Source organism: Sinocyclocheilus anshuiensis, unplaced genomic scaffold (assembly GCF_001515605.1).
Source record: "Sinocyclocheilus anshuiensis isolate Anshui unplaced genomic scaffold, SAMN03320099.WGS_v1.1 scaffold758, whole genome shotgun sequence".
Lineage (NCBI taxonomy): Eukaryota > Metazoa > Chordata > Actinopteri > Cypriniformes > Cyprinidae > Sinocyclocheilus > Sinocyclocheilus anshuiensis.
In genome coordinates this window covers 2,480,107-2,489,281 of record NW_015548126.1, presented here as the reverse complement: position 1 = coordinate 2,489,281, position 9,175 = coordinate 2,480,107, and the positions used below count along the sequence as shown (strand labels likewise).

The 9,175-nt window shown below is 34.9% G+C and overlaps 1 protein-coding gene across 4 annotated transcripts in view; it reads left to right on the top strand.

Annotated features, from left to right (window-relative positions):
- The first annotated feature begins 7,855 nt into the window (after positions 1–7,855).
- Positions 7,856–9,175, top strand: part of arfip2a (ADP-ribosylation factor interacting protein 2a) — an 8,777-nt gene continuing 7,457 nt past the window's right edge. Inside the window, exon 1 of one of the 4 annotated variants that reach the window (XM_016507811.1) lies at positions 7,856–8,100. The gene's annotated coding sequence lies outside the window, so the exon portion shown is untranslated. The remainder of the gene's footprint in view (positions 8,101–9,175) is intronic. The other 3 variants (XM_016507812.1, XM_016507814.1, XM_016507813.1) reach the window with 3 other exon arrangements.

Sequence of the window (9,175 nt, the reverse complement as noted above, 5' to 3'; positions counted from 1 at the left end):
TGTATATATTAATATCATTCTAATAATGTTGCACTTTTGTCTTGTCTTGTTCGCAGTTTGTTCCATTGTTTCATTTTTAGCAGACATTTCTTTCATTTAAGATATACAGGTAAGATTTTTAAATAATTTTAAAACAAATTAGTCTTTCATGTCCACATATTAATTTATTTGGAGAGTAGTTGTGTCCGGGTCTGATGTAAGATAAATGCATACATTTCATTATTTTTTATTTCATTAAAGACAAATAATAAAACATTTTATATGCAATTTTAACATATCTCGGCAAAGGAGAAGTGCTCACTAACACAGATTTAGACAGATTTGTGAACAATATTTGAGAGAAATAGGCCTTTTGTGTACATAGAAAAAGTCTTAGATCTTTGAGTTCAGCTCATGAAAAATGGGGGCAAAAACAAAAGTGTTGCGTTTATAATTTTGTTCAGTATATATTTTTAGGAATATTTTCTTTCTGTCAAGTTGTGTTTACTGCACGGCCTCAGCAAATGTTTTGCAGGTTTAAGCAAAAGCACTAATGCTTGAAGAAAGGAACCTTTTTTAAAGCCTAATAATGACTTTCCTCAGTGCACAGATTTTGGCCTTTGTTGGCAACTCTCTCTCTCTGACATATGCAAGATCTTACTCCTAACAAAACAGCATTCTGTGTTCTTTTGTCTGCACACATTTTTTTTTCTAGTGTTTATCAGTCCAGTACAATCCGACCCAAGTGATATTTTTTAGGAACTGGGAAGGTCATAAGACACTCACTCTCCCTTAGAAAAACAGCATGTTTTGAGACTAGATGACTAAGATAGTGTGAAGTATTTCCCTCTACTTTGAAAATAGGAATATTGTCTCTTTTATGTCCTGTGAAAATGAGATGTCCTCTCTATGGCTCTCTGAATCTGCATGCAGTCTAGAAAGGGCCTGTGCTCTGATGCCAAACACAACAGCCTAGTGTGATGTAAATCGCATGAGGTGACAGAGGCAAAGGAAGACGCATGTCTGAGCTGTCAGGGCCAGACATTTCCATTAATAGCCTGTCAGGGTGCCTTGTATTCACTGGAAAACTCTCCAAAAAGATGGAAATGAAAGATTTCCCTATCAGAAATACTGCTTGGCCCTTTACAACAACTCTATAACTGAAGGCTAGCATGGTGATGTATTGGAAAGAGCGAGGTAAGAAGAGACGTTGAGGAAGGAACTACAACCTGTGCACACCCCTGTGAGACCTACCCAGGTAGAGGGTTATAAACTTCTGGTCAACACCAGAACGTGTGTTTGGCTTGTTAAAGTCACTTGTGAAAAATAGCAAGCGCTTATGCAAGTCTCAAGCACTTTATCATGCTAGAAACAATCTTAAAATGGCCGAAAACCACAGAACTGGGTCCGCAGGGGGTGTGTAAAATAGGTGAACTCTGGAAGATGTAGCCTCATTTTGGCTGGAATTAATATAATGACTTTAGCTGGTTATCAGTATGATTCCCTTGCTGCTGAGTTATTATTCCTTATTTTTTTCCATTTCCTCTTTCCCGCTTTTAATATTAAGTTTAGGATTTAGAGAAAGCTGAAAACTGGCCTTAGACCAACTCTTGAGAAATATTATATATTATTTGTTCACAGACACACAAAAAGCCTTGAATCTACAGGGATCATGACCTGAAATAAATCAGCCGCAGTGTTGTAATGTCAGTTACCCTGCTGAGAAACAACATAGAGATAATGATGCAGTGATACTGCGCAAGACAGAAAAGTGTGATATCACATCAAATGTGGGAAAGTTCTCGTGTTCTCACCCACAGGGGCATCTCACATCATATTATATCTGTGCATACATTGTCCAGATTTATGATCAGAGTGAGATTTCACTAATGTGTCTGAATCATTCGTCTGATGTGACTGGGAAAATATATTATTTTTTATTTAATATATTATTAAAATATATTATTTTTTATCCTTAGATAAAATAAGATTTTTTTTTTCCCTAAATTATATTTATTTATTTATTTATTTTAATTATTTTTTGAAATAAATTTTATTACATTTTTTTTTTTTATTATACATTTATTTTTAATTATACATTTATTTATTGATTGATTGATTGATTGATTGCCTTGTTATTATCAGCAAAATTTAAGTGAAAAGTTTAGTTTAAAAATTGACATTAATTTCAGAATGTTCTAATATTTCGTTTGTTTGTCTTTGGCTGTAGTGACCGCATCATTCGGAATAAAATTCACAAGTTTGCGTAAAACCTGATGATCATTTTTTATTCATTTTCTGTCATAACGTTCATTTGTTTCCAACATTTACAAATTCCTAATACTTTGTTTCTCTTCTAGGTTTAAATCACTTCTCAAACATCTGGTCTGTGGACAGTTTCTTCCAGTGAGAATTTCTGGATGTTACTTTGGCCAAGGTCAGGAGAAATGTGGTAAATATAATGAGCAAGCACAGAATGCATTCTCCTATTACTAATAAGGGAAAGTGCAAGGTTGGGCAGCACACATAAAAACAGACACACTCCGCAATCAATAAAATTTATGGGCAGCTGAGGAGATATTAAACAGAGTAAATGGAGGGGTAAGAGGGTAGAATATAATTCTTCATTGAAGTACCAGAGAAAATTAACATAGAATATAAACGGAAAAAACATCCTCAATAAACCAATGCTTAGTGGAAAATAAATAACAAAATCTGGACTAGTCAAAAGAAATGTTGATGTAAATAAGTATTTTATTCAAGACTGAAAAATTGCTTAATTGATGGATTTCCAGTCTTTCTTTGCTGTGTTACTTTTTTAACAGGGCGGTCAGACAGAATTGTGACCCTGGACCACAAAACCAGTCTTAAGTCACTGGGGTATATTTGTAGCAATAGCCAAAAAACATTGTATGGGTCAAAATTATTGATTTTTCTTTTATGCCAAAAATCATTAGGATATTAAGTAAAGATCATGTTCCATGAAGATATTTTGTAAATTTCCTACTGTAAATATATTAAAACTTAATTTTTGATTAGCAATATGCATTGCTAAGAACTTCATTTGGACAACTTTAAAGGCGATTTTCTCAATATTTAGATTTTTTTGCACCCTCAGATTCCAGATTTTCAAATAGTTGTATCTCGGTCAAAATATTGTCCTGTCCTAACAAACCATACATCAATGGAAAGCCTAATAATTTCCATCATCACTTTCAGATGATGTATAAATCTCAATTTCGAAAAATTGACCCTTATGACTGGTTTTGTGGTCCAGGGTCACAATTGTGTTCTAAAAGGCTATAAGAAACATTAATTGTGAGCAGAAAGCTGCACAAAGAGTTAAAATGCATGGCACACAGCGCTCAGATTACTGCCTGTAACTTCACAGGACGTGGCCGCCTTTAAATTCCCTGCATCTGCCGTTGCGTGCAAGCCATGTCTGCAGACGCTGGGAGCCAACCACAACTAGTATTCACAGAAAACAAAATTAACACTTAGGATAGTATGCTAACAACCCCAAAAGGATTTATGATGCCTAAATAGCTTTTATACAAATTTGCGGGCTCTTTTTGGTCTCTTTTTGATTATGCAGGTGAAATTAACAGGAAGAGTCACAGTGTTACCAGCAGGTTGGTAGAGCTGCTTGTTATTGGGTTTTACAAGCTGCTGTCACGACACACAGGGTCAAACGTTGGCAATGGAAACTTTGAATGGAAAGGGTTTTTGATCATGATAAATGAAAGAGGGATGAGGGATCTCTAAAACTGAACATGATCATATTCAGATTATGGATAGTGACAGTTAAGTGCAAAAAGTACATTTTTATTTTCATTTTTGGGTGATTTATTCCTTTAAATGTCCTAATATAGAATAAAATGTGTGACTATGGAATAATTATGTGATACTGTGCACGTTTACAGCATGCAAGCTTATATAGGGCTGTGGGTGGCATTGAAACAACCACAAAATCAAGCAAAACATGTTAATTGTTTAAAGTAAACAAGGAAGAGACAATGGCTTTCTGGTTACAGACCATTTTCCCAAGTGAAAGTCTGTGTGGTTTCTTGGTATCTCTAGTCCCAGACTAGAAATTAGGGAGGATAGCAAAGTATAACATTTTCAAAAGACCAGTCTATGATAGTGAGCTGTGCAATTTCATCCCTGTTTTGGACCAACTGGCTTTTTTTGTGTGCAGAAACTGTAGTTCAGGACAGACACTCTGGAGAATAATAAGTACAGAAGAAAAGATAAAAAGACACACTATGAAAATAATCTGTCGTCTTCCTTTGAGCCAAAACCAATTTCATTAATATTCAAAAAAAGCTATGTACATAAACAGTATTCCTGGCAAAGAGCCGTGTAATATTCACATGGAGGAAACTCTTCTGTAGACGTGAGTTAGGAACAAGCTGTGATAAAACTCATCTTCTTGTAAGCAGCCTGAATAATTTTGCATTCAAACGGTTCCACCATGTCAATATAACACAAGAAGTTCTGCTTACAGAATTTATTTTTTTTGGTTTCTCAGAATTATCATGAAAAAATGTCACTACACAGAACTGGAAAACCAATATTGTTTATCAGTTATGAAAACCCACAACACTCCACAGTTTCTGGAATGCCACTAGCTACTTTTTCATAATTGTGTTTTGGTCAAATGATCCCAATTTCCCAGCATAAACCGGTTCAGCTGTGGTTCTTCCTCACCATAGCTATAACTCTTGCTAATTCCAGCTGGATTAAATAGTGCCTGAAATCCACCCAATTTAGCCCTGAAATATAGTTGCTTAATGGATGATAGCCGACATGGAAAATAACATCACTGTCATTTTTCGCCAAGATCTGAAAAAGAGAACAGCTGCTCTGAAAATTGCTTTGCTCTTCAAATTTCAAAGTGATCTTTCCTCTTAAGAGAATTTGCAAGCTGGAAAATCAGCATTGATTATTAATTCAGCTACTATAGGGTCACTTAAGGTGAGATTGCATGAAAAAGTGAAGCCTAACTGGCACTCATTTTATTTATTTTATTTTATTTTATTTTATTTTATTTGATTTTGAAAATCTTTCTTGAATTACAAAAATAGACATTTATCTAACCCATCAATACTCGTCTTAGTCTGTGAGTCTGAAAAAATGTTGTTTAAATGATCTGCATAGATACCATGATATATTGTCTTCTGGTAAAAGTCTGAAGGAATCAGATTCTCAACTCAGGTCTCAGCCTCGGCTCATAGCAGAGACTAATAAGAAGCATGTAGATAATAAGTATCGCTTTTTATTTCTCCTGTTTCCTATTACTTGTTTCGCTACTGTTTCCGTTTTTATAACCATTTCTTACTAAGAACAGCTGCTCTGAAAATTGCTTTGCTCTTCAAATTTCAAAGTGATCTTTCCTCTTAAGAGAATTTGCAAGCTGGAAAATCAGCATTGATTATTAATTCAGCTACTATAGGGTCACTTAAGGTGAGATTGCATGAAAAAGTGAAGCCTAACTGGCAATCATTTTATTTATTTTATTTTATTTTATTTTATTTTATTTTATTTTATTTTATTTTATTTTAAATTAAATTTATTTTATTAATTTATTTTATTTTATTGTATTTTATTTTTACAGGGAAAAAAAACAGCATTCTGTACAGGTTTTGGTCAGAAAGAAATGACTATTTCTTTTTAGAGTTCCTTTTTAACATGTTGCTCTGACTTCTAAGCATTACGTTGTTGTTTCTCTCTTTTCACCTTGTGTTTTCAGGAAGAGGTTTGGTGTTTGATGTTCACAGTCACGCATATCATGGATCCATAACAATGACGAATTGCACTCAGCCTGATTCAACAGCAAGCAAGAGGATAAAAGGTTGACAGTTTGTTTGAAATGGCACATTACGAAAACTATAAAAGGACCAGGTCCATATGCTACACGGTGTAAACACGGAGCAATGTTTGTAATTATTTTGCTTGGGAATAATGACATAGCGGGCAAGAAATCTAGAGCGTGCTGTGTTGCCATGTTTTCTTTCTTGCTTTGCTTTGAGGTCCTTGTCTCTGTGCCTTGATTGCAGTCGAGGAACTCAGAAAGGGCTGTGTGAGGACGAACCACTGGCCAACATCTGGAGGCGCATTTAATGATCATTAAAAGCGTGACGGGATATTTACTGAATGGGAAGAAAAGAGTGGGAAGCTGCAGAGCTTTCGAAGGCACGGAATGGTTCAGTAATGTATGTCCTTGTGAAGGTTTCAAACCTGGAGACCTTAAATTTAACAGGCCTTGTTTTCAGTTTATGTGTACCAGTAAACTTGCATCCAAATACGTCTACTGTGGGTGGCTGTTTTGGTCTGCCTCACTGTCAAATTTAACCTAAGGTTCCCAGACTAAAAAAAATGCTCTAAACAGAAGGCTTGTGGTGTAGACACGACTTCTATAAGATATGTGTTTGGAATCACACCCTAACTGCTATTACATTAAAGCCTGTTTTTAACCTTATTGGCCCCAGGTGAACCCAGCAGTATTATAGCAGATCACCCAATCAGAATAACCTTTTAAAGATCCTGTTTGCCCATCAGTTATTTTATTTCTATGATATTTAATGGATTGCCAAGTCCAAGAAATGATTTTTAGTAATGCATATTTTTAAAATCATCACTCAAAATTCAGCTATAGAGACAGTTTATTTGGCTATTTTCTCTACTTTGCTTTGGGAGACACAGAGTCTTCCTGTGCAAAGGGGCAAAATAACTGTTTTTTAACTTTAACTATGATTAGTTTAGGTGCTCACAAGAATGTTGAGGTCAAAGGTTAAAAGTTAAAGGATGTTCATTTGAACGGTCAAGCAAAAGCACACTTTTCCAATTTTACACTTCCTCCTCATGCTTGATGCATATTGGCTTGCAAAGGTGAAGCATATGAGCCGTTTTACGCATCAGCTAACATCTATTCCCAAAAGACTCAGTAACTGCTCCTTCCATCTTCAGCTTGGCCTCTAAATCGTATTATTAATTGAAAATAATAATAATAATAATAATAATTCATTATAATACACACACACACACACACACACGCACACACACACACTACTTATACCTTTTGTTCTTTAATATTTTGAATTGTTTTTAGCTTTATTTTTTGTTTTTCATTTAAATGTTAAGTTTTGAAATTTTGTTGTATGCATTTGTCATTTGTATTTAATCTCTTTATTTTTAAAATGTGTGGTAGTAGGTAGTATTTATAAAGTTTTAGCTTTTAGTTTTGGATCTGTTTTTAGTTGTTTTAATACTACAATTGATTGCTTCTGTTGTCCTCATTTGTAAGTCGCTTTGGATAAAAGCATCTAATAAATGACTAAATAAAAAAATGTAGATCTTCACTCTTTATTAAAGGAGACACATGCTACATGCATAGACTAAAATGAATGCATATACTGTACTTTTCTTGTGAAAAAAAAAATCTGGCTTTGTTGGCCCAGTGCAGAAAAGCGCAATCAAATGTAAAGCTGTAACAACATAAAAAAATCAGGTACCTAAAAATGTGCTTCATGTGATGCTATACAAATTAACAGGTAAATAAATAAATAGTAAAAGAACAATACATCAATATATGTAACGCATGTGTATAGGCATACATATTATTTTGCACAAGTATTGAGAGAGAATGCTTTCAGTAAGTTACAGCAGTAATGGGTTCATTAACAACAACAACTAGCGCTATTCACCAGAGCCCTGCCAAAATGATGCTTACATTTCTGAAGTAATACCGACACCTTCTGGTCATACTGAGTACAGCAGAAAACCTCTATTAATCACAAGGCTACGTTATCACATTTAACCTTTGCACAACTTATTATTTCTATTTGGATTGTATTTTGTGTGAATAAAAGTACTGCTGTTTATGCCAAAGTAATGCGGCGACGCTACAGTTACCCTGAAGAATGTCATGTCGTCACTTCCGTTTGGAGAGAACGGAGAGGATTTGCGTTACCGAGCGACCAGGAGGATTGTCAGAGGAGCCTGTGGAGATTATTTGCCCTCCAGACATCCATTAAAAACACACACAAATAGCATTATCATCATGGAATAATTTTAAATGCGGTGTGGGCGGTTCGGTTCAGCGGTTGAGACGGCAAACAGGTAAGTAAAGCTGCAGCAGATGGATCGCGTAGGTCAAGCATCCTCTCTTCTGTCCCGATGTGACACGTAGCTGCGCAGCCTGACCTGCTCCGACTGAATCGCGTCATGGCGTCTGTTCACACTGACTGTAGTATTGAGTATAATCCATTCCGACCCCTTTGGTTCAGGACACAATTTCAACCGATGCCTACAATATAATTTCCTTGTCTGTTTTTGCGTGGGTCCTGCTTAACGGCTGGCCTATAGCATGCAATGTATAATATTGATTTTATGATAGGACGTCCTTTGTGCGTCCGGTATTGTGCATTTATTTATCACTTCTTTATTTATACTTGTATATTACAGCGCACAATGTTTCGTTAAAGCCTTTTACTATAGTATTCATGTGGTATTAGACGACAGAGTTTTTTTACTAGGTGTATGAAGAATACAACCAGTAATTTTAATTGTAATGTATTATTGTTATCTATCTATCTATCTATCTATCTATCTATCTATCTGTCTGTCTGTCTGTCTCTGTCTTTCTTTTTATCTTTCTATATCTATCTTTCTGTTTATCCATTTTCATCTATCTGTCTATCCATCTATCCATCTATCTATCTATCCATCTATCCATCTATCTATCCATCTATCCATCTATCCATCTATCTATCTGTCTATCTATCTATCTATCTATCTATCTATCTATCTGTCTGTCTGTCTATATCTATCTGTTTATCAATTTTCATCTATCTATCTAACTATCTGTCTGTTGTCTGTCTGTCTGTTTATCCATTCTCATCTATCTATCTATCTATCTGTCTGTCTGTCTGTCTGTCTTTTTATCTGTCTATATCTATCTTTCTGTTTATCAATTTTCATCTATCTATCTAGCTATCTGTCTGTCTGTCTGTCTGTCTGTTTATCCATTCTCATCTATCTATCTATCTATCTATCTATCTATCTATCTATCTATCTATCTATCTATCTGTCTGTCTGTCTGTCTTTCTTTTTATCTGTCTATATCTTTCTGTTTATCCATTTTCATCTATCTATCTATCTATCTATCTATCTATCTATCTATCTATCTATATTT